The 24921-nt window shown below is 55.1% G+C and overlaps 1 long non-coding RNA gene across 1 annotated transcript; it reads right to left on the reverse strand.

Annotated features, from left to right (window-relative positions):
- Window positions 1-781: 781 nt before the first annotated feature.
- On the reverse strand, window positions 782-18448 carry LOC106027216 (uncharacterized). The gene is made up of 4 exons (XR_001200788.3): window positions 18264-18448; window positions 17149-17876; window positions 10476-10694; window positions 782-1682 (listed from the first exon to the last, which is right to left on the reverse strand). It is a non-coding gene; the product is annotated as an uncharacterized LOC106027216 (long non-coding RNA).
- Window positions 18449-24921: the final 6473 nt, after the last annotated feature.

Consider the following 24921-nt stretch of genomic DNA (forward strand, 5'->3'; position numbering starts at 1 on the left):
GCCGTGTCCTGGCAGCTGGGCCCTGGGCAGCCCCGGCCTCCAGCCTGACCTCTGGCTGGACTCCGGCTCGCACGGCACACTTCCCGCGTGGGCGGCCCAGAGCCGCAGCCTCTCGGCTGGCACAACCTCCCCGCTTTCCAGCAGGCACACAGAGGCTGAGAGAGGCCGGACACTTGTCATCCAGTGGAACTGGCCAGCGCCAGGCCAGCTTGGAAGCCCGGGACGGCAGGCTGGGTGGGGCTGAGTTCTGGCCAGTGTAGACAGACCACACGCTTTCCCAGGCACCCCAGGCTGAAGGGACCCCAGGCCGCGGATCTGGCCCAGGACATAACACTCCCCCACCTCCCCCAGGGAAAAGCCCACCGAGCAGGCATTAAACCGGGCACAGGGCACTTCTGGGCGCCTGCATCCTCTCCCTTCCTGCCAGCAGTGCCCTGCCCACCGTGCCAGCATCAGCCAGACAAGGTCACCAAATCTGTGGGTGCCGGATGTCCTTTCTCAGACCTGGGGTCCCTCTGGACCTGGCTGTGCTATCCGAGTCCCACATCGGCCACCTTGCAGCCATCCCTCCCACAGCAAGCCCCCCGTGCCTCAGTTTCCACACTGTGCAGCCTCCACATGGTCAGCATATGTGTGCCTCAGCCTGCTGCCTGGCACCCAGCAAGGGCGCACAGGGTCCCTGCTGTCCTCCCTGTGCCCAGTGTGCACTGAGCTTCAACAAAGAGGCCTGCGCCCACGCTGACAGTTCCCGGGCACCCCTGTCCCCCGCCAGAGCTGCACACCCAGAGGAGAGCTTTATTTTCTGGTATCCAGGTAACACGGTACAGGAAATCTGGGCTTCCGTTTCTGCGGTGCTGTTGACTGAAACAAGACCTTTGCGCTGAGCTACATTTCCAGCCTCCAGCCCCTTTTAAAAACTGTCAAGACAGTGTCTTGGTAAGTTACTAAACTGCCCAGGCTGCGATTGAACTTGTGATTCTCCTGCCTCAGCCTCCCAGTGGGGTGGGGTAAGGCGGGCAGTGTATGTGGCTCTGGGGAGCTGCCTTCTGTCCTGCAGGCGATGCTCAGGCAGCTTTGGCAACCTCTGCTGTCCTCCGACCTGAACATTCAGCCCACACAGGGTGGAGTGTCTGTGGTGGATACCACACTCCCTGCCCGATGGCCCCGCAGGCCTCCAAGCACCGCCAGAGAGGAGGCTCTGGGAACCCCTGTCTCCCCTGCACCCCCAGGCCCACCCAAACCAAGAGCACAGGATTTCAGGTTGTCAGAAGGGCCGTCACCCCAAAATGAGGCTGTCTGCGTCCTTTATCCTCACGACCACCCAGGGAGGCCCAGAGAGGCGAATCCGCTGGCCAAGTCACACAGCCAGGAAGGACAGTGGGGTGGGGTGGGTCCTCTCCTCTCTGCAGACGGCAGCTAAGGAGCTGGGCTTAGACCAGGACAGTCTCAGTCCGCCTCTTCCCCTTCCTCTCACTTTGTCTCTTTTCTTCCACTTGGATCTAGGTGGTTTGGAATCCAGCAGCCCTAAATCCGTCATGTGTTACAAATGTGACCATGGCTCACGAGCTCCACTTCTCCGCACATGTGTGATCTCAGCACTCTGGAGGATGAGGCAGGGGGATCGCCCACACATTTGAGGCCAGCCTGGACTGCATAATTCAAGGGCAGCTATCCATGAGACCCTGTTTCAAATATCAAAACAAAACAGTTCCATTTTATGAGATTTAGTTTCCTCATCTGCAAAATGGGCGACACAGAATGACCCTCGGGTAGCTGAGTGTAAGAAGTCCCAGAGGGATCACGGGTGTTTAAAGTGCCCAGACGGCAGCGCCTCTAAAATCATGCACAGAATTACCAGCACCCAGCAGGTCCAGCTTGAAGTATCCGCCCCAAAGTACTGAAAACAGATGTTTGGACAAAAACGTGTACACACGTGCATAGTAGCACTTTGCACAATAGTCTAAAAGCAGAAAACACACCCTGAGCCACGTCCCAGCCCTTTATGTTTTTGAGAAGGGGTCTTGTTAAGTCGCTTAGTGGTCCAGGCTGGACTTGAATTTTCAATCCTCCTGTCTCAGCCTCCCAGAATTCTCCCAGAAGACAAGCGTGCGTGATCATGCCCAGCTAAAATGGCATATTTTCCAGCAACTACAAACCAAACCAAACAGATAAACAAAAAAACAGGCGGCCAGGCATGGTGGTACATGCCTGTAATCCCAAGCACTCAAGAGACTGAGGCAGGAGGATTTTGAGTTTGAGGCCAGTGGGAGTTTAGACCCTGACTCAGCAAACTAACAGAGCCAGGCCCTGAAACACAGGTCCCACCACGAGAAGGAGCCGGGCCCCAGGGCCACGCGCGGGCTGCTGGGTTCCATCGGAGAGGCAGATCCCAGCGAGGAAGCCGCAGTGGCTGCGGGGCAAGGGCTGTGGGGGTGCAGGGGGACCCGGCAGGAGCCCCTGGGAGGGAGGGATGTTGGGATCTAGATGGGTGTGATGGCCGCACAACGCTGTGCATGTACCGAGCACCACTGGGTCGCACACGCTGAACCCACCGAAGTGGGGCGCTGTTCCTGCTGTGCCGGGCACACAGGGAGGGGCCCCCGGAACTCAGCCAGGACCTCGGCAAAAATCCTGCTGATCTTAGGGCTCCGGTCGGAAGTTTCAACCTCAGAACTGTGGTCTCCAGGCCCAGCTCTCTCAACTTGAGAGCGGGGACCACTGGCCGTGTGCTCCTGGGGAAGGCAGCGTGGCTCCCCGCACACCGATACAGAGATGGAGACGCCATGCAGCAATAGCACTGAGAGGTGAAGCTGGGCTGTTTATGCTGGGGGCACCAGGGAAGTCTGAGAGGAGGAGACAAAGGCTGTGAGGGAAGCCATGGAGGAGCCAGGTGGCCCTGTCCCCAAGCCCCGTGGGGCCCTGAGTCATGCATCCAACTCAGCTCCCAGTTTCTGGTCCTGGCATCTGCTTCACCAGCAGGTGCCTGCTTGCTCTGCCCCAGGGCCTTTGCACTGATGCCCAGAAGCATTTTTCCCACGGGCCTCTCAGGGAGCCCAACCAAGACAGATCTGCCTCAGCCTCCACTCAGTCTCTGTTACCTTCCCCAGCTTTATATATTTCTACCTCAGGACTTTTTATTTTCTCTTTTTTTATTTATTTTGTGCCAGAAATCAAACTCAGGACCTCATGCTTGCCAAGCAGGCACAATGCCACTCAGCTATATTCCTGGATTTTTTTTTTTTTTTTTTTTTTTTGGTCTTTTTGAGACAATGTCTTCCTATGCAGTAGTTCAAGGTGGCCTTGAGCTCATTTTGTAGCCCAGGCTGGTCTCAAACTCAAAATGACCCTCCTGCTTCAGCCTCCTTAATGCTGGGATTATAGGCAGGCATCACAGTACCTGGCTGGACTCAGTACTTTTCACAGCCCAAATTCTCTTCCCACATTTCTGTCGCCTGTCATTTCCACTAGATGTTAGCTCCACAGGACTGCCCGTTCCCAGCAGGCCCCCCAGTACCATGCCTGGACTCAGCACACCACCGGGGCTGGAGAAATGTCTGGGAGCTGAGGATGGTCGGTGAGAGCAGGAAAGCAGGCTCAGGCCTGGAGAGACCCGGTCTCACTATGCAGCGCAGGCTGGGCTTGAGCTCATGTAGCCCCAGCTGGGCTCACACTCACCGTGATCCTCCTGCCTCAGCCTCCAGACTGTGGTGAGGGCAGGTGTCACTGCACCCAGCTGTCTGCTTCTGGAAGAGGAGCTCAGGGCAGGCAGAAGTCACATGGCTGAGGAGCCTGGCCACCCCTCCGGGCCATGTCCCTCCACCCACACAGCTGGGCGATTCTGCTGCCCCGCACCCCAGCTGGCTACACCAGCCTCTCACCTGGTGACCCTCGGGGAATTTCCTCAGCAGGTGAGTTCCCAGGCAGAGGAAAAGCCAGGAAGCCATGGTGATGGCTCTGTGTTCCAAACCTGCCCTGCAGGAATTGGGTACGGGTGACAGGAAGCCGGTGATTGTTTCTCTGAGCCTCCCAGGGCCCCGGAGAAGCAAATGGGGCTGACCACGGGGTAGCACAGATAGATATGCTAATAGCACCTGGGAGATGCTTATGCTAAAGACTATTTGTTAGTTATCTGAAATCCAGTTTAACGGGGCTTTTGGGGTTTGCTGTTGTTGGCTTTGATTTGCCCAAATCTGGCAGTCCCAGTGTGGCATGAAGTAAATGTCCAATAATGTTCACCAAATGAATGCAGAAATAGTCAAAAAGTATTTGCTGAGCCTGGCGTGGTGCTGCCTACCTGTGATCCCAGCACTCTCATGGAATTATGGATGATGTACGGCAAACAAGCGCTCATGAAAAAATAAACGGTAAGTGAGAAAGTTGGCTGCAGGACCGGCGATCACACCGCGCAGCACACCGTGATGCCAGCCCGGTTTGCCTCGTGGCCGCTTAAACAGCTTCGGGAAGCCAAGCTGCTGGGAAGGGACCGAGGCCCAGGCTGAGGGCTGCGTGGCTGCAGTGGGGCTCAGGGGAGGCCCTGTTTGTGCAAGGCCCAAGAACTCAGCTGGCCCAGCTCCAGCCCGGCCGGCAGCGTCGCACCAGGACCCGTGAGGAATTACTCAGAAGGAAGTCGCTGCCTGGCAGACCCCGGTCTGTCCCTGGCTCCACAGCCGGGAACTACCTCCCGTGAGGTCTGCTCCTGGCAGTGCCAGCAGATGTGGAAACCCACAGCTCTGAGCCAGCAGACAGGAGGTGGCAGGGGGAGCTTCTGCCAGACACATGCTGCACACGCAGTATGGGAAACAGAAAGCTCATTGCATTTGGTCATTCAACAAACTTGATGAGGGTCTGTGGGGCCAGACCCCCGGGCCTCTTCCTTGTTACTGGCTGCGGGGAGATCAGATGGTGGGTGTTTAAAGAGATCCCAACACAGCAAGCATCAAGGATTCATCCTTCTCCCCTGAGCACCCACTGTGTGCCTGGCTCCATGCGTGGGTGCGGATGGAGCCCACCAGCGGCAAACCAGAGTGAAGTCAGGGCCAGCAGCTGATACCTCACCCGTGTAGCTGGGGGTGGGGCAAGGTCTTGTTGGGACCTGGTGTGTCTCCATCCTGCCGGGGGCACAGGAGAGGCAGGGCTCCACACAGGGCTAGCACTCCTTCTGGTGCAGGACATCTAATGCCAGGCCATCTTCCCTGGGCTGTCCCTCCCTCCCTCCCTCCGGCCAACATGAGCATAAACCTGCCCCTGCGGCCGAGGTACACACACCTGTAACCCCAGCACTTGGCCAAGGCAGAAGGATCACTGCAAGTTCAAGGCCAACCTGAACTACACAGTGAGACCCTGTCTCAAACCAACACAGTCTGCCGCGCCAGCCACCTGGGGCCAATACGCAGCGTGCAAAGCTTGCAGCCAGATTCTGCCTACCAGCCGTGTGCTGCTGGCAAGTACTCCGACCCTCCTGAACCTCAGAATTACCTCTCTTCTTTTTGGTAGCAGGAATCAAACTCACAACCTCATGCTTGCCAGGCAGGTGCTGTGCCGCTAAAGTATATCCCCAGCCAGTGTTATCTTTGAAAAACCAACGATAATAGCTGGCCATGGTCGTGCAGGCTGATAATCCCAGCACTCGGGCGGCTGAGTCAGGAGGGTCCTTGCAAGTTCAACACCAGCCTGGGTGACAAAGTGAGCCCAAGGCCAGCCTGTGCTGCATAGGGAGACCCTGTCTCAAAAAGGAAAAAAAATCAGCAATAACAGCCCGCCTCAGGGGCTACGAGGACCCAGTGTGTTTCCCCCAGGAGAGGGCTAAGCACCGACATCTATGTGTAGGTTTTTCTTCTTCTTTTCTTTTTTTGGGTTGGAAGCCAGATTCTTAGGCAAGCTAGGCAACTTCTCCAACCTCAGCTACATCCCCACCTTCCCTTTTTATTTGATTTATTTATTGAGACAGGGTCTCGCTCTGTAGCCTGGGCTGGCCTTGAATTCACTGCTCAGCTCACAAGAATCGTCCTGCCTCAGCCTCCTAAGTGCTGGGATTACAAGCCTGTGCCATCACACTTGGCCCCTTTTTAATTTTGCGATGAGGTCTCCCTGTATCATCCAGATTGGCCTGGACTTTGGATCCTCCTGCCTCAGTTTCCTGGTAGCTGGCAGCGCAGGTGAGCACCACTGTACCCACCTGTTCTTTTCTGCTCCCCATTTCCTAGATAAATGAGCTGCTCAGCGTGAAAAGGCTCCTAAGTCTCCATGATGAGAGAAGCCCTGCCTTGGCTCCCACCCTAGATCCCTCCCCGCTCAGAGGGGTGCAGCTCCCCCAGCCCCACACAGCGGCTTGGCCGTGCTATGGCTGCAGGGTCCCGTGTGGATGCTGAATCCCTACAGTGAAAGAAGGACCCCGAAGGACCTGAAGAGGTGACTGATCAGTGCTAGGTGTGGAGGCGCACACCTGTGACCTGAGCTTTTGGGTAGGCTGGGGCAGGAAGATTGCAAATTTAAGGCCAGTCTGGGCAAACGTATGTGATCCTGTCTCAAAACAGATTTTAAAAGGGCTGGAGGGTGGAGCTGAGTGGCAGGGCACGGGCTTAGCACGTGTGGGGCTCTAGGTTCCAACTCTGGCACCAAAAGAAGTGATTAGAGGGCTTGGTGCATGTGCATAGATTCATCTGTCTGTCCAGTCACCTGCCCACTTTATGGCCCCTCAACCTCGAGCCTCCTGGTCTTTGAGACCTTGAGTCGAATCAACCTCTGTTCTGTGTACGCTTGCCACATGTGGCTTTCAGCGACAGCGACAGGAGAGTCAGACATCTTCAAGACCCCTGACACCTTCACGCAGGGTCCCAAGGGCCACTGCATCTGACTATCCGGTGGGGGTCTCTCCTGCCCCCATCCCAGACGCACAGCTGTGCCACAGCTGGTGCAGGGCCTGGTCAGTGGGCTTTCTTTCTTTCTTTCTTTTATTATTATTATTTTTTTACTTGGCCTCTATCTTGAGAATCTTTATTTATTTATGACAACGTTTTACCATGCGTTTTAAGCTGGCCTAGAACTCACAGCGATCCTCCTGCCTCAGCCTCCCTCACGTTGAGATTACAGGCGTGCGCCACCATGTTCGACGGTGGGACTGGGTAGCTTTGAACTCATGACTTGCCTGCCTCGGGCTCCAGAGTACCTGAGTACTGGCATGCGCCACCATGCCCAGTTTTGCATTTTCATAGGTGGTGCTGGTGACCGCCCGTGCGGGGAAGCGGCCCCGGAGCAGAGCTGAGGCTCAGGTCAGGCAGGCAGAGGCCGGGGCAGGACCCAGAGAGGGGGACGCGGCCGGTGGGGCTCTGCTTTATTTCAGACAGGAAGGAGCTTAGGAGCAGGCCAGGGAGGGAAGGCAAGGGAAAGAAGGGAAGGGAGGGAGGCCAGAAACAAAGAGAAGAGGGAGGAGGAGGCAGAGAGGAGAGGAGGAGAGAGGGAAGGAATTTTCATCTGTCCCGGGCTTGCCCACACGCACTCAGCGCCAGACCACAGGACTCTCATGTTCTCTCCTGATTTTTCCGCCAGAGGCAGGAAATGCTCTCCCTAGGGAAGCTCAGAAATAGCTGAGCTCAGAAGCCAGGCTGGGTGAGGAGGATTCCAGACTGGAGGGATTTACACCAAAGGGCTCCTGAGGGCCTGGAGGCTGAGGCCACTGGCGCCAGTCAACCGGGGTTCAAATCCCAGTTCTGTCCCTGCCGCTGGGGCCTGGAACGTGGCCTCAGTCTCTCACCAGCAGGGATCAGTGACCGACCAGGCACGGCTGCACCTAGGGATTCAGATCTCATCACCAGGACCGGCTCTCCATCTTTGTTGGCTGTCCCCTGTCAGGCTTCTCCCTCACTGAGGCCAGGTGAACCCCACACCCAGACACCCATTCTCCCAGCTTGGCAACCCCCATAGAGAGAAACGGCTTTCTTCCTCATGAGTGCATCTAAAATCCCAGGTCTGGCTCTCATTGGTTGAGACAGAGCAGTGTTCTGATTGGCCAGTTCCAGGCCACATGTCCCACCCCTAAGGACAGAGTTGACCCTACCCTTGAATTTAGGTACAGGAAGAGTGGGTGCCTGGAGGAACCAATAACAGCCGACCCCTAAGGGGCCCCCAAGGAAGGAGACTAGGAGACAAAACTGACTTAGCATTTACTGAGCGCCTACCTCAGGCCACTCTATTGACATGATCCTGTTAAGCCTCCAGGTGAAGCTATGTGATTAGGTCACTCTGAGAACAGAAAAGGGCTGAGAAGTGAGTGGACTACACCCCGGTGACCGCTGCCCTGGCCCTGCCCCTTGCATCCCAACTTCCAGGAGAGGGACAGTGAGGGGCTGGGTTATAGGACATTCATTCAAGATCAGTGGCCTCCACTCCTCGCCACCTAAGGTCCAGCCCCTTGTCCAGGGCCACACAGGAGGCAGAGAGAAGCCAGGCCTGGTCCTGTCTCTGCCTGTTCCACCTGCAGGGAGACGGCAGGGGTGGGACGCAGGGCCCCTCATCAGCTTCCTGCAAGGTCCAGGGCAGGAGCCCAGCCCTGCTGACATCTGAGCGTGATCAAAAGCAGCAGCCAGCAGCTTGCCTGGCCAGGAAGGGCGGCTGTGCCCTCCCAGGCAAGGAGGGGTGACCTCCAGGCAGGAGGCAAAAGCTTGGCCCAGTTCTGCTCCTTCCTCCTGGGTGACCTGAACAAGGCTCTGCCTGTCTGCTGTCATCTGGCCGGGAGCCGGCTGCTCCCTTCTGGGCTGTCCAGAGCCCTCCAGGCCCAGGCAGCAGCTCACACTGGCCGCCTGTGCATTCACAGGCCAGGTCCCAGGGCCTCCCCACTGAGCTCCACTCCCCAGAGAAGAAACTGAGGCACAGAGAGAAGTGACCCCACGGATGTCACAGACGGGAAGTGCAGAGCAGACTTTTGAAGCCAGGCTGTTTAGAGGCCACCACTGGGCAGTGCGTGTGAGCTGAGGACGAGCCCAGGCCTGAGGCAGGGTAAGCAAGCTCTCTGTACCCCAGCCCTCTACATTTTCATTCTGAGGCCGTCTGACTAAGTCTGGGCTGCAACTTTCAAAGCACATCTCCTGCCTCAGCCTCGCCAGTAGCTGGGACTACAATCATGTGCCACCGCGCCTGTTTACCTGGCCCCCTCTTTTTTTTTTTTTTTTTTTTTTTTTTTTGGTACCGGGGATCAAACTCATGACCTCATGTTTGCCAGAAAGAGCTCCCCAGTATCACATCCCGATCAGCCACCCTATTGTGGCTCTGCTGGGGACACTGATGCCAGAGCAGGTGAGTGCAGCGCCCGCGGCTGCGCAGCCCTGGGGTTGGCTCCGGCTTCTCTGGGCAGCGCCGCCCGGCCAGCATCTCCTGCACATTCCTGCACACAGGCGCAGTCAGAGTCCCACTCTCCCACGAGGCGGGGCCTCCTCCCTGCCGGCTCCGGGCTGGCTCCACGCTGGCTGCGGGACATTTGTTACAGTGTCAGTTCCAGCTCCCCCCTGATGGGGGGCCGGCAGGCAGGGGGCTTCCTGGCAGCGCTGGGAGGGAGGAATGCGCCCCCGCCCCCAGCCCCATATGGCCTCCATCCGGGCCCATCTGCTTCCCATTGCCCTACACGGCCGCTGCGGGGCTGCCGGGCCCGCCTGCAGGAGTGTGAAGTTTATGTGGCCGGGCCTGGAGCCGGCGGTGACAGGGCCACACACACACACACAAAAACACACACGGGACGCCCCCCACCAACCCTGAGCACGCGCGCATGCGCACATGCACACGCATCGTTCACCCTCCAGTGCCCCCAAATACTCATTCTCGCACTCACAGCAGCCCAGCAGAGGTCTTCTGCGACCAGCGACCTCCAGCCCAGGCACGCACTCACTCACCTGTAAGGTCCACACACACAGAGCAGGCCACCCCAGACACCCACACACAGATTCAGACTCACACCCATTGACACCCCGCCACGTGGCGCCACTTGTGTCTGCGCACACACATCTCTGCCTGACACACAAACACCAGCTTATGGCACCCACACACATGGCGACTTACACAGAGGCCCGGGTCTCAGAGAGACCACCGCCTGGAAAGGGACCTGTGACTCCTTGGCACAGAAAGGCTGCTTTCCTCTCCCCATCAACTCACCATCCCCCCGGGGTCTCCTGCATCCCGCACAGCCCGTGCTGACATGAGACCCCAGAATGCTGTGCCAGACCTTAACACACGCCATTGGGCCTTCTCCTCGCTCCTCCTAGCGGCTGAGACACACAGAAGAGGCCCGGAGTCAGCTGCCACTTACAGGGTCTCCCAGGGAGAGAGGCAGAGCTAGATTTGAACCCAGGCCTGCATGACTCTGCATCCAGTGCCCTCCCTAATCCTTCCCTCAAGGAAAAACCCCCTCCGTGCAGACCTCGATCCAGTCACCACCTCCAGGACCCAGGGTGAATTCAGGGACCCATGAACTCAGACTGGGGAAAAGGCACCTCTTAATTTTCACCAGCTCGCAGCTACAATCTGTCATTTCCTTCCCTTCCCGGCAGTCGTGGGAAGCAAACCGCAGAGCGGCCACCGGACTCCGGCTGTGTCATCCGGGAAGCCGAGCCAGAGCCGCGCCTGCGCAATCCTCCGGACTCCGGAGCTCCTCGGGGCAGGGCGGGGTGCGCTGGGCGTGCTTGAGGCTCCGGGTTCCAGCAGCTCGGGAGCTGCAAGGAGAACAAGACAATACAGGACACAGAATTTATATTATTTTGTGATGGTCAGCCAGAGTTAAATACAAGAAAGTGCAGGAAATCTGTCCACAACACCAAAGACTAGAGAATCCAGCTGAGGGCCTGGATTCCATGGCAATATCCTGCATGAGTCCAGCTGAAGACCTAGAGCCCATGACAGTGCCTCCCGCGAGTCCAGCTGGAGACTCATGCAACAGATCATGCAGGATCTGTTTCACAGATCTGTACTGGGAAGGCCCCAAGGTCAGCGGTAGAAGCTAGAAAGTCTGCACCAGCGGGGTGAAGGAGCTGTGCCAGCGGCCTGAGGCTTCTGTACTGGAGCCAGGAAGTGACACTCAAAGTAAGGACCAGGGCTGCCCCCCAAAATACCACAGCCATCCATCCTCAGCTAAGATGAGGTCCTGAGCTCCTCCAACCACGAGAACAGTCAAGTTCATGTCAGGAAGCCAGCGTGACGGCTTCTCCCGGAGACTGAGCAGCACACATCTTCCCCTCCCCAGCCAGGAAGCGATGCTCAAAGTAAGGACCAGAGTTCCCGCAAAGTGACCCACAGCCACTCTCAGTGACGACAAGGCCCCGAGCTCTTCCAGCGATAAGGACCAAATTCACATGGGGAAGCCAGCATGACACGCTCCTCCAGGAGAACCGACAGCTCCAACCAACAGCAACACTTTGTGGTTTTTGTTTCGTTTTGTTTTTGTCTTTTTGAGACGAGGTCTCACTATGCAGTTCAGGCTGGACTTGAGCTCTCTTTGTAGCCCAGGCTGGTCTTGAACTTGCAAGGATCCTCCTGCCTCAGCCTCCTGAGTGCAGGCTTTATAGGCATGAGCCATCATGCCCAGCTAATGTCTCTATGCTGGCAACTTTCTTCAGATGAGCCATCTATATTCAGCACCATGCTGATTCAGTTCAGCTGGTGTTAAGCTGACCACCAGTTTTTAATCCATAACAGGCAGCAAGTGGCAATGTGACCGGCTCTTAGCCCGCTGCCGTACCTGGGTACTAGGTGTGTTAGCAAAACGAGCTCACCCTAGGGTGCTAGGCTGGGGCTGGGGCTCAGGCGCTTGCCTGGCAGGAGAGAGTCTCTAGGTTCCATCCCCAGCCCTGTAAAAAATAAAAGCACCCATAGCAACCCCTTGGCTGTTAAAGTTTTAATGCCAGCCCAATGGAATGTTTCCTTGTAGTCCTATACATTTGCATTTATAAGTTAAAATCTAAATTTCAAAATAGAAAATGGGTCCATGACAGAAAAGCAGGTAAGAGCCCCCAGGGAGCCCAGCTTCGAGGCTCCTAGAAGCTTTTGACTGGTGCCACATCTGTTTCCGGTGAGGACTGCAGATTACCACCCCCCAGCTCGAGCTGGGATTTGAACCCATGCAGCTCACTGTGAGCTATGGGCCGTCCTGCCTGTGGGAACCCAGGCTTGTGCCCAGTCCCCAGGAAGAGCATGCCTGGGCCCCGCGGCGCACAAACACACACACACACACCCAGCTTGGGAAGCTGCGAACTCCCCAGCCAGCCCAGGACGGCCCCAGTGGCTGCCCCGCCAGAAAAGGAGCTGGAGCCAGAGCCTCCTTTACAACGTGTGAGAATTCTCACCAGAGGCTGTGGCTACCGGAGCTGGCTCCCAGCCCCCTGCCCCCAGCTGGGGCTGCTGCATCCAGCTGAAAATGAGCTTCCTTCGTGGGGCCCCCCCGGGAGGTGCAAGCAGTCTATAGACCCTGGAACCCTCAGTCCCCAGTCCCTCTGTCCACCTGAGCCTCTGTGTACCTGTGTGCAGCTCAGGAAACTTGTCCCCTGCTAGCCAGAAACCAAGTCTGTAGACAGAAAAGAGAGGCAGGGCATGATGGTGTGTTCCTGACATCCCAGCAGTCTGGGAGGCTGAGGCAGGAGGATCTCAACTTCCAGCCTATGCAGGGCAAGTGACTTAGTGAGTCCCCATCTCAATATTTAAAAAGGAAGAAAAGGGGCTGTAAGAAGCTGTGTGTACCCTTCTCCATGAATCAGTCATTAGGAACGCAGTGTGAGGAGCCTGTCAAGAAGGGGCTTTGTGAGTGCAGGGCTGAAGGGAGCCAGGCGCCTTGTGAGACCAGTGCGGCCCTGAGGACATCAGGAGGAGGTCCAGCCCGCCCGTCCGCACGCCCCGCCAGGGCACCTGGCTCCCTTCCTTAGCTGCTCTCGGCCCCTCGCCCTCCTGCCGACCCAAGGGCGCAGGGAGTGAGCTGCAGGTGCCCGGTGCCTGTCGGAGGTGCAGGGTCCTCGTGGGCTCCGCGCTGGCCGGGGGAGCGGCTGCGGCCCCCCAGGGGGCGCCCTGTCCCCCGCGCCTGGCCCTCCCAGGGGACAGAGGGAAGCAGGCTCGGGGGCACCGGGGGCGGCTCAGGCCTCGCGGGCGCTGGGCACCGGTTCTGCAGGACTTGGGTCCGGCCACTGCCCCGACGTCAGCGCCCAGGCCGCGGGGACCAGCCCGGAGAGCTGCGGGTGCCGCTGCCCTGCACCCGTGCGCGATCGTGTCGCCGGCACCCCCATCCCAGCCCGGCCAGGGGCGCGGGGTGCCTGCGCGCCGCCGAGACCACCAGCCCAGCGCCCCGCCTCCGTTCCCGCCGCATTCTCCACGCAGGGTTAGGCTGGCGGCGCGCTGTCTGCGGCGGCCGAGCGCGCATTCGTCTCGCTGGGCCAGCGGGGAGCCAGGGCGCCCCGGCAGGGCTGGAGGAAGCCCGGAGGGGCAGGACAAGTACCAGGTCTGACCCCAACTTCCCTTCTCCGTGGAGCACCTACTGTGTGCTGGGCATCACTCCGGGGGTTGGGGTAATGCAAACCGACCAGAAAACATCCTGCCAAGCTGACAACACCCCAAATAAAGTGTCAGATGGTAGTAAGAGGGATAGAGTGTGGGGGTAGTCAGAGTGCTGGGAAGAAGCTTCGGGAGGACTTGCAGTGGGTCTCAGGATGATCAGGGAAGGCTTCAGAAAGGAAAGAATGTCCAGCAAGCAGAGACAGCACGTACAAAGGCCCTGAGGCAGAAGTGTGTTTAAATTAAAGTCCTTTTTAAGGACACATTTTATTACAGAGACTTTATTTTTATTATATCAAGTGACTAACATTGCTTTAAAGATCACATGTAACAGGTTTTTCAAAGGTCAGACCACACAGTTCATGATTACTAATCAGCTTTTGCATTCTGTTTGTCTTACAAATCATTTCTTTTCTTTTCTTTCTTTCTTTTTTTTTTGATATTGGGGATTGAATTCATAACCTCATATGTGCCAGGCAGGTGCTTTTGCCACTGAGCTAAATCCCCGGCCCAACATCATTTTTAATATATATTTTAATCAGATCTGGTCATCCATAAACAGAAAAATTTACAATGATAAATGCTTTGTAAATACTAGTATTACATAAACCTAGGAAATTAATCATTTTCATTAGTTCCTGTAACACATCCTACTAAAAATTTATATTTATAAATGGAATATTTTATGAAATATTTTAGTATAGAGATATTAAACACATTAATAATGCATTGTGGGAGCCATTTCTTTTTTCTTTTTTGGGGGGGATGAATTGAACTCAGGACTTATGCTTGTCAAGCAGGCACTCGTGCTGCTGAGTTAGACCCCTGACCAGGATCCATTTCTTAATCCTTCACTTCATGCATTACTTCTTTGGTTTTTTTGTTTTGTTTTGTTTTGTTTTGTTTTGTTTTGTTTTTCTTTCATCTTTTTGAGACAGGATCTTACTGTGCAGTTCAAACTGGCCTTGAACTCACTTTGTAGCCCAGGCTGGTCTCAAACTCTCAACAATCCTCCTGCCTCGGCCTCCTGAGTGCTGGGATATTACAGGCCTGCACCACCAGGCCTGGTTTTTCTTTCCATTCTTTAGACACTCTGCTAGTCCAGGAATCTGGATAGTTCCCTTTTTCCAGTTGAGCAAATTGAGACTCAGAGATTAAGAGGCTTATCCAAGGTCCCCTTGGAGAGTCAGTAGCTGACGCCCGGCATGGTGACACACCACTGTAACCCTAGTAACCGGGAGGCTGAAACAGGAAGGTTGCTGCAAGTTTGAAGCTACCCTGGGCTAGCTGGTGAGTTCAAGGCCAGCCAGCATCGCAGAGCACGATCCTGTCTCCAAAAAGAGAAGAAGAAAAAGCAGCCCAGCTGGGAGCTACTGTGCTCTCAGTGCCAGCAGGAGGAGGAACCTGAGATGTGAGCTGCAAAGAGGGGTGGGGACCTGCCCCAGAGGAGGGCTGTTTCTGCCCACAGCTCACCTCCTGAGCCAGGAGGCAGGAGAAACACACGCCCACTGGATCCTGGGAGCACTGAGCTGTATTATTTATTTTTAGGTAGGATCTAAGTTGCTCAGGCTGATCTTGAACTTGAGATTTGCCAGGTTCAGCCTCCCAAATAGCTGAATTTATAAGCATGCATCACTGTGCCTATAAAAGCCTTCTTAAACACTAGTAAAAGTACTTTAAAAATGCAGTAGTAACTGCAGGTGGGGGCGCTCACCTGTCATCTCGGCACTCAGGAAGCTGAGGCAGGAGAATCACTGTGCAAGGCCAGCCTGCACTGCATAGTGAAACCATGCCTCAAAAAGACCAAAAAACCAAAAAAGTATAAAATTAAATTAAAAATATGATCAGAGGGCCAGGAATATAGCTCAGTCACACAGTGCTTGCCTGGCAAGAAGGTTCTGAGTTTAGTTCCTGGTACCAAATATATATATCAGAAAAAAATCCACAAATTAGACTATTGACAAAAATAGTTGAGAGCTGATTGCTGATTAACTATAGTACAGTATTGAGAATTTACCAACATGGTCAAAATTCAAACTCAGGAGTGGTGGTGCATGAGCCGGGGGTTTAGCTCAGCGGCATAAGTGCCTGCTTGGCAAACACGAGGTCACGAGTTCGATCCCCCATGCCAAAAAAAAGTGGTGGTGGTGCCCACCTATAATCTCAGTACCCAGGAGGCTGAGACAGGAGGATCACCACGAGTTCAAGGGCAGTTGGGGTGACAGAACGAGTTTAAGGCCAGCCTGTATGTAACAAAAAAACAAAAAGGAGAATGTGAAGACAGCAAAGATGTGTTATGTGCCTACACCAACTCCCCATGCTGAAAGTAATCATTATGTATTGCAAACATATTAATAAAAATAAAAATTGTAAAAAACAATATAAAATTCAAACCCTGGCAATCAAAACAGGGAAAGAATGATTAAAAAACAAAAGGTTTCCGGGCGTGGTGGTGCGTGCCTGTAATCCCAGCACTCGGGAAGCTGTGGCAGGAGGATCGTTGAGAGTTCAAGACCAGCCTGGGCTACAGAATGAGCTCAAGGCCAGCCTGAACTCAAAGAGAAGAAAGAAAGAAAGAAAGAAAGAAAGAAAGAAAGAAAGAAAGAAAGAAAGAAAGAGAAAGAAAGAAAAGGTTCATCCTGGCTTCCTTTGAAAGAAAATTTTTAAAAAACAAGATTCATTGGCTCCTGCCCCAGAGCCAGATGTCAGCCGGCCCCGCCCACTCGCACGCGCCGCCCATCCATTTGGCCCCGCCCTCCCTCCAAGCCCCGCCCATCCATTTGGCCCCCGCCCCCGCCCAGCCCCGCTTCAGGCTCCTCCCTGGGAAGCCGAGGCCTGCAGGTGCCTCCTGTCATCTTCCACTTCCTTTCGACCTCCTCAACCTATTTCCCACACGCAGCCAGAGGGAAGTCAGACTGTAAAATCCCCTGGTGGCTTCCTGTGGCTTAGAATAAAAGCCAAACACCTGCCTTGGGCTGTGGCCCCAGCTCCTGCCCGCCTCGGTGCTCCAGCCTCATCAGACACTGCACGGGGCGTTTGCACCCCAGGACCTTTGCACTTGTGTCCTCTCTTCCTGAACTTTCCTCCTCTGACCCCGCTGTCCAGGAAGGCTCCCCAGCATCCCCAACTGTGCAGCACCCCCTGCACATACCCTGAAGCCTTCCAGCAGAAGGATGGGTTCGAATCCCTGCTCTGCCATTGTCCCTGGGGGAGAGGACCTTGGGCAGGTCTCTCCTTCCCTGAGACTTGGGTGTTCCCGTTTGTCACATGGGCCTGTATCATCACAACAGCACCAGCTCTTCCCTAGGGCTCTGGTAACCTCCATTCCTGGGGCCAGGGCCAGCTGTTCCACTCGGCCATGGCCTCATCCATTCCACCTCCTTCCTGGCCAGGCACCCCGTGCTCCCTACCCTTTCCTGACTTCCTCCCACCAGCAACGCAGGCGGGCTCAGGGGGCTGAACTGGGGACCCCAGGACCCCACAACCTGCCCTCAGGCCAAAGTAGAAACCACCGATGGACGGGGTCAGGGCGGCTGACTGCTCCAGCCTCCTCACCCTCAGAGATCCTCCTGGCCTAGGGCTGGGCAGCCCCGTCCAGTCCTGCCCACAGAGGGAGGAAGAAGCTCACAGACTTACACTGCGTTCTCAGCCTGCAGAGGCATCGGATCCCGTCGTCCACACCCGGCAGCGCGCTGTGTGTCGGCCACAGTCTTGCTTCTTACTAAAATGCTGCAGTGGGCCGGGCTGGGCAGCACGCAGTGGCCAGCGTGAGGAATAAACACTGGAGCTGCCCGTGCTGGCAGGGCAGCCTCTCACTGTGGGGCTGGTGGGCTACACAAACCTGGCACAGTGCTCGCAGCAGCACTGGGCTCAAGAGCCAGGGTGGGTGCGCCCGAGGGTCACTCGTCACTGCCCCATGGACATGTAGACTGTGGTGTGCCACGCCAGGAGTAATTACTTGGCCATCCACAGAGAGATTCTCCTGCCTCTGCGGCAATGCAGGTGAGCCTAGGCGACAGCAGGCCACCTGAGGACTCGTAGGGTCCTCGCCCAGGCTCCGCAGATGTGAAATGTCCAGGCAGAAAGCGGCTGCCGGTGCCTTGGCTTGACGGGAGGAGGACACAGGGATGTGGTGGGGGCGGCTGCTGGTGGATCTGGGGTTTTCTTTTTCAGCAGTGAAACATTCTGAGATCAGAGGGGAGATGCGTGCTCAACCTTCTGAACGGACGAAGAGCAGTGAGATTGCAGATGGGTGAACTGAAGGCAGGTGTGGTGCGGCGTCCCTGTGGTCCCAGTTCAGGAGGCTGAGTCAGGAGAATCACTAGTCCAAGCCCAGTCTGGGCAAGTTAGCAACTAATGAGACCCTGTCTCAAAATAAATAGAAATGGCCATGGGTGTACTCAATGGTGAGAGCTTGCCTAGCATGCAAAAGGCCCTGGCTCCATCCCCAGACACACACACACACACACACACACACACACACACACACACACACACACGAGACCAGGTGGTTGTCCTGGCTATCTCTGAACTCCCTGAAATGTGGCCACTTGTTTTTTTCTCCTGAAACAGGGTCTTGCTATGCAGTGCAGGCCGGCCTTGAACTCAATCACTCACTTATGTAGCCCAAGCTGGCCTCAAACTCACAGCAATCCTCCTGCTTCAGCCTCCCAGCCCTGGATTTACAGGCCTGGGCCACCGCACCTCGGCACGCATGTGTGTGCACTGTTTCCCTTTAGAAAGCAAAGTACCTGCTCGCTGTGGGTACCAGGACTCAGCGGCCAGTGACTTCTGATGCCCGGCGCGGGGCGGTTTTCTCCTTGAGAAAGCCCCGGGTGCCGTCTCTTCCTGCCCCTTTGCGTTTTGAGTGGGACCGCATTGACGGACCTGCAGCCAGGCCCGGGGAAGGTGGGGACTCGTTCAGGTCACAGACCGAGGTGTTAGTGGCAAACAGACCGGAAGGGAAGGGACGGAGACCAAGGAAAGCCCCTGCCAGTCCAGGCCTCTTCCTGGGGCAAAGATGGGTTTCCTTGGGGGATCCCCACCCCGAGTGCTCTGCTGAACGGCTGAGGTTTCATTTCTGTTTTATTTCAAGCCGAGTCACCAGCTAAGTAGAAATGGCGGGGCACTGGGTCCCAGCCTGGAGGCCCTTGCTTGGGTCCAGCGAGCCCTGTGGCTGCTCCAGCTCTGGCTGCTGCCCTGGTGCTCTGGTCTCCGGGACAATGCAGGACTGGCCCAGGCCAGGGTGGGGTGGGCTCCAAGGCGAGCCGACTTCTGTGCATGCTCTGGGCAGCCTGGGGAGGCTCCCTGACCAAAGCCTCCTTCCTGCCCACAACACGGGCACCCCGACAGAGCCACCTTGGGGCTCCAGTCTGACACCTCACAGTTTACAAGTATTCGCTGGATTTGTCCCTTCGCTGCCAGAGGAAGTGCTGGAACTCAGATGAGGAAGTGGACCCAGAGAGGCTGAGATGCTCGCTCGGGCACACACAGCAGAGACGTGGCAGATAGTCTGTGCAGGGCCCTCAGCCATAACAGACCTCTACACTCACATACTGGGGTTGAGGGGTCTTTCTGTTTTGTTTCTGGTGTTGGTAGTTAAACCCAAAGCCCTTGCACTGAGCTGCACCCCCATTATTCATCCACCATTGTGAGACAGAAGCTCTCCGCAAGTGGCTAAACTGTTCCGGCTGGTGAGATCTTCCTGCCTCAGCCTCCCAGAGCGCTGGGATTACAGACATATGCCACCATAACCAGCCCACTGTGAGGATTAAATCAAGCGATTTCCTTAAAATAATTAGCAGCAAATGTCAAGAGATGTTTACTGCTGTTTTGTTTTGTTTTGCTTGGAGAGGGTAGCGGAAATCGAATTCAGGACCTTGAGCTTGCCAGGTAGGCACTTGTGCTCCTGAGCTCTATCTCTGGCCCAACTGTTAATACCATTCACCTCGATGGGTGTTTATCTCCCTAACCCCGCAATGTCCATGCCAGGCCTTGTCCGTCCCGCTGCCCCAGTCCTGTCAAGGGCCTCCTGCCCCCTCTGCTGCCCAGGGTTGCAGCCTCTCCTCAGTGGCTGGCCCTCTGCCAGGCCTGCTCCACACAGCTGCCCAAGGTTCAGCCGAGAGCAACCAGTCAGGCCTTCCCACTTAGGCCTGCCCTGGCCCTGGCCCTCACAATCAGTCCATAGTGGTCCCCAGCCTGCGTGGGCCTGGCCCATGGCTTCTCTATCTGTATTTGGCCACTTTTGGGAGGGGTTGGTAGAGCTTTGCCTGAGGCCCTGTCCCCAGGAGCCACACAGAGGAGCCCAGGCAGCTCCCCATCCCCAAGCCAGCTTCCCGATACTGCCCCACCTTGAAAGGTTTAGTGGGTAAATAATAAAAAATTATTCGCTGGGGATTTAGCTCAGCAGCACAAGCAACCGCCTGGCAAGCGTGAGGTTGTGAGTTCGATCCTCGGTACCAAAACAAAAAAAATTATTGGCATGGTGTGGTAGTACATGCCTACAATCCCAGCACTCAGAAGGATCCTAAGATCCCAGCACTTGGGAAGCTGAGGCAGGAGGATTGCCTCAAGTGTGAGACCAGCCTGGGCTACACAGTGAGTTCAAGGCCAGCCTGAACTACAAAGTGACTCTGTCTCAAAACAAACAAACAGAAATTCTTGTGCTGGCCTTGGTGGGGCACACCTGTAATCCCAGCTGCTCAGAGGCAGGTGGGTAGCAAATTTATGCCTGGTCTGGGCAATTTAACAATTGACTGTCTAAATAACAAATGACAAATGACTCAGGGGTTAGTTCAGTGGTAGAGTACTTGCCTAATATGAGTGAGATGCTGGGATTCCTTTCCTAGTATCATAAAAAGAAAAAAAATTAAAGTAACACAGAATGAAATTAAATAGAAAGTTCCTGGTCTATCGCAGGCTCTCACAAATACAACAGTGAACCCTTGAATGTTCTGCCAGCAGCAACTGAACTGCTGGGCTTTGTTGCTGTTGTTATGTTGTTCTTTCTTTCTTTCTTTTCTTTCTTTCTTTCTTTCTTTCTTTCTTTCTTTCTTTCTTTCTTTCAGGGGCTGACCTTGAACCCACTATGTAAGCCAGGCTGGCTTCAAACTCACAGAGATCTTCCTGCCTCAGCCTCCCAGTGCTGGCATTACCGGTGTGTGAACTGTGTCCCTCAAAGGCAGGGTCAGCTGGGGCTGTAGCTCAGTAGCAGAGCATTTGCTCAGCATCAGGACAAATCCCCTCGAGCCCCCTCCCAGGAATGTGTGAAGGGAAACAGGAACCCCAGGTGAGTTGAGAACACAAGGACGAGGGGTGTCGGGAAGACGGGGACACAGGCAGAGGAGACCAGGGCAGAGGCCCGGCCGGGGGGGACCCCAGCACCTGAGGGCCCTGCAGGCTGGGAACATCTCTCCAGCCTCCAGAACGGGGAGAATAACCTCCCAGTGTGTTTTGTTTTCTTTTTCCTTTTGCAGGGGTCCAGTTTTCGGTGCATAAAGATCACACTCCTCAGGAAGCCAGTCCGGCCCAACGCACCCGTGAGGCTTGCCGCCCGCGCCCTCCCGTCTCCTTCTGTGTGAAGCCGTGGAGTTTAAGAGCACCCCAGAAAGCTAGTCCACTGCCCAGAGCAGGTGCTGGGCCCAGAGGCTCGGGCTGTGGCGGAGGGAAGTCCCCGCCCGCCCAGGGCCAGGGATGGGCTGCTTCCTGTCCCGGGCTCCACCCCCAGGTCCTGTCCCCCTGCCCGGTAGTGACCTTCATGTCCATCAGCAGATGAATGGACAAAGAAAATGGCATTTATACACAATGGAGCACTACTCAGCCACAAAGAAGGACACATTGGAGTCATTCGTAGGAAAGCAGATGCAGGGGCTGGGGATTTAGCTCAGTGGCACAAGCGCCTGCCTGGCAAGCGAGAGGTCGTGAGTTCGATCCCTGGTTCCAAAAACAAAAGAAAATAGATACATCTCGAGACCACAGTGTTAAGGGAAATGAATTGCTTAGTTTAAATATCAAATGGTGATAACAGTGGGGCCTTGTCTCAAAAAACCACTAAATAAATAAATATCAAATGATTTCTTATATGAGAAACTCAAAGAATAAATAATTTACTATTTATTTATTTAGAGGCAAGCTATCACCATGTAGTCCAGGCAGGTCCTGAATTTGTAGCAATCCTCCTGCCTCAGCCTGTCTAGGGCTGCGATTACAGGTGTGAGCTAAAATGTCAGGCTATTTTTTATTTTAAAATGTTTTATATGAGGCAGGAGGATCGTTATGAGTCTGAGACCAGCCAGGGCTGAAAAGTGAGCTCAAGGCCAGCCTGACCTGCATATCGAGAGCCTGTCTCAAAAAGACCAAAAAAAAGTCATTAGTACCTGTTTGTGACAGATAGTGACACATTCCTTGTGGGGAGCTGGGCGTACCCGGGACATCTTAATTCTTTTTTACTTTTCCCTTCCCTTCCTGCCCTCTTCTCAGCATAAATAACGTAAAGTGAAAACTAAAAGGTAGATTACAGGGAGCTAAATCTTTCGCCTTGGGAAGGGGATTGAGAAATGGAGGAAGAGCAGGGAAAGAAAGGTACAAAGAATTAAAATGTGTTCTGGGTTTGGTTCCCCACGAGGAACATAAGGTTATTTACTGCAAACACGAATAAAAACAAAAATAAATACACATTTTAAAAAGCTGGATGTGGTGGCACCTGCCTGTAGTCCCAGCACTCAGGAGGCTGAAGCAGGAAGACTTCCAGGAGGCTGAACCACAGAGCCAGACCCTGCCTCAAAAAACCAGAAAGAAAAACAAAAGAAACCTGGCTGAAGGACAGATGGGGGCCCTCAGCAGGAGAGGAGACAGCAGGCAGCCAAGGAGAGGAGTTAAGATTTCCCAGCCTCTGGAACCCAGCGCCCTGTATGTGCTCGGCAAGTGTTCTCCCACTGAGCCCCAATTCTCTTTTTGTTTGATTTTATTTTATTTATTTTTTTTGAGACAAGGTCTCACTAAATTGCTAAATTACCCAGCCTACACGTGAATTTTGGAACGCCCTGCCTCAGCCTCGGAGTGGCTGAGATTACAGGTGTGCACCACCACACCCAGCTCCATTTAAAAGGATTTAGCCAGGTACAGTGGCACATGCCTGTAATCTTACCATTCAGGAGGCTGAGGCAGGAGGATCACTGCAAATTTAAAATCAGCCTGGGCTACAAAGTGAGCTCAAGGCCAGCCTGAACTGCACAGCAAGACCCTGTCTCACGACAAAAAAAAAGTTTTAATTACTCTCCCACATTATAGGTAGGAAGAAGTAAATGACATCAGCAGTGAAAGAACCCAGGGTTTGAATCCTGTATCTGTCGGTCGTTTGCTGTGTGACTCTGGGCAACTTCCTTAACCTCTCTGGGGCTGGGTTTCCTCCTTAGGTGGGTAGTGAAAGGTTACTGAGGTGATCAGTGGGAGGTGCTGGGCACTGAGCCCAGCACAGTCAGTGCTCAGTCTGAGCACTAAGGAAAAGACTGACCACTGCAGGGGGAGGCCACAGGGGTGGATATGTGGCTCTGGGACAGAGCCCTCCTGGAAGAGGGGGTGCAAGTGTAAAGGCCTTGGGGTGACCACAAACCTGGCACAGCTGTGGGGAGTGAGGGGGCAGAGAGAGGCAAAGCGGGCGGACCCACGGGCGGGCACCGCAGGAGGAGGGGAGCCCAGCACAGCGGCTGCCACCTACACACTTGGGTTTGCCCCTCCGTCTCTGCAGTGCTGGGGACGAAGCCCAGGTCTCAAGCCACCGGGCCACGGCCCAGCCTACACTGCCGTTCTTTTTCAAGGGGGAGGAACCCCGACCAGTCTTTTCATACCGTGACACAGGACTGGGAGGACACCAGGGGAGCAGGACTGAATCACGTGTCCCCTGGGCCACCCACCTCATCTTTTCATTTTCTATTGACAATGAAATAAATTTTCACAGCGTTTATGAAAGTGACATTTTGGAAATGAAGAAGAATAAGGACACCCAGGTGCCTGCCAGCCCAGCCCGGGGGGCTCCTATGAGTAGCCTCTGGATCGCTACTGGGGCGCAGATGTGCCCAGTGGTGGCCCTGGCCTGAGGTTTGCAGGCGGCCCAGGCACCTGTCTGAATATTGGCTTTACCGACGTTTATTTCCTGGACAATGTGAAGAAACTCCCAGGGGAGGAATGAGCCTAGCCAGATCCTGCAGCTCCCACCCAATCCGTCCCCAGCCAGGGCTCTGGGCTGCGACCGACGGAAGGGAAGTCCCTCAGCGAAAGCCAAGCAGCAGGCAGAGGAGGAGGGCTGGGCTGGAAACTCACTTAGTACCGGGCGCGGTGGCGCACGCCTGGGACCCCAGCACCTGGGGAGGCTGAGGCAGGAGAATCATAGCAAGCTTGAAACCAGTGTGGGCTACAAAGTGACCTCAAAGCCAGCCTAAGCTGTATAGTGAGGCCCTGTCTCAAAAAGACAAAGAAAAAAAAAAAGAAGAAGAAAGAAGTGATTTAGAAATAAGTGATTTAGGTAAAGCTCAAGGGGTGAACCTTTTTTTTTTTTTTGGTAGTACTTGGAATTGAACCCACACTAAATTGAACACACACTAAACTCTGTCCCCAGCCCTTTTTAAAATTTTAGTTTGAGGCAAGGTCTTGGTAAATCGCTAAATTTAGGCTGGCCTCAGACTCACTATCCTCCTGCCTCAGCCTCCCAGAGTTCGGAGATTGCAGGTGTGTGCCACCCCAGTTTTGGGGACTCGCATTGGGGCTCCAAGGAGCTCCCAGGAGGCTCGGAGTAAGCGGAGCTGGGGAAGGGTGGGCTCACAGGGGAACCTGCCTGCAGCACTTGATCGATCGGGGTCAGGGCTGACTCAGGGATGGGGCGCTGAGCTCCGGCACTTTGGGACCTGCACTCTGGGAGGAAAGACCAGCTGCCTCCACTTCCGCCAAGGGTACGCAACCCAAAGCCAGGTACGACTGCACATCAGGACACGGGCGGAGGGAACTCCCTGGGAACTGCTGTGCTGTGCTCTTCGGAAATGTCACAGTCGGCTGAGTGTGGCATCCAGGCCTCCACCCCCCAGCTCTCTGGGAGGCTGAAGCAGGTGGACATGTGCAGCTGAGTGAGAAGGTCCTAGATACTTGGGGGGGGGGGATAAAAAAGAAAAGAAAATCAGCACTCGAGGGCTGCCCTGGAATAAGGAACTAAAAAGCCAGAACAAAAAAATCCCAGGTGAGAACCAAAGTCGCTCTCTACCCCTCCCCTGAAATGCTGCAGGGGCGGCACTGGGCGGCCGGGGAAGTCTGGCTCTGATGCGCACTAGAGAAGGGCTCCGAGTTAGGTGAGGTTCCTGATTCAGGCACGGAGCCTGCCTTAGGAAAGGCACAGCATGTAGAGCTGGGCGTGGTGGCGCACAC

Source organism: Cavia porcellus, unplaced genomic scaffold (genome assembly GCF_034190915.1).
Source record: "Cavia porcellus strain 051 isolate PalLab524CR breed Dunkin Hartley unplaced genomic scaffold, mCavPor4.1 scaffold_5, whole genome shotgun sequence".
Taxonomy (NCBI): Eukaryota; Metazoa; Chordata; class Mammalia; order Rodentia; family Caviidae; genus Cavia; species Cavia porcellus.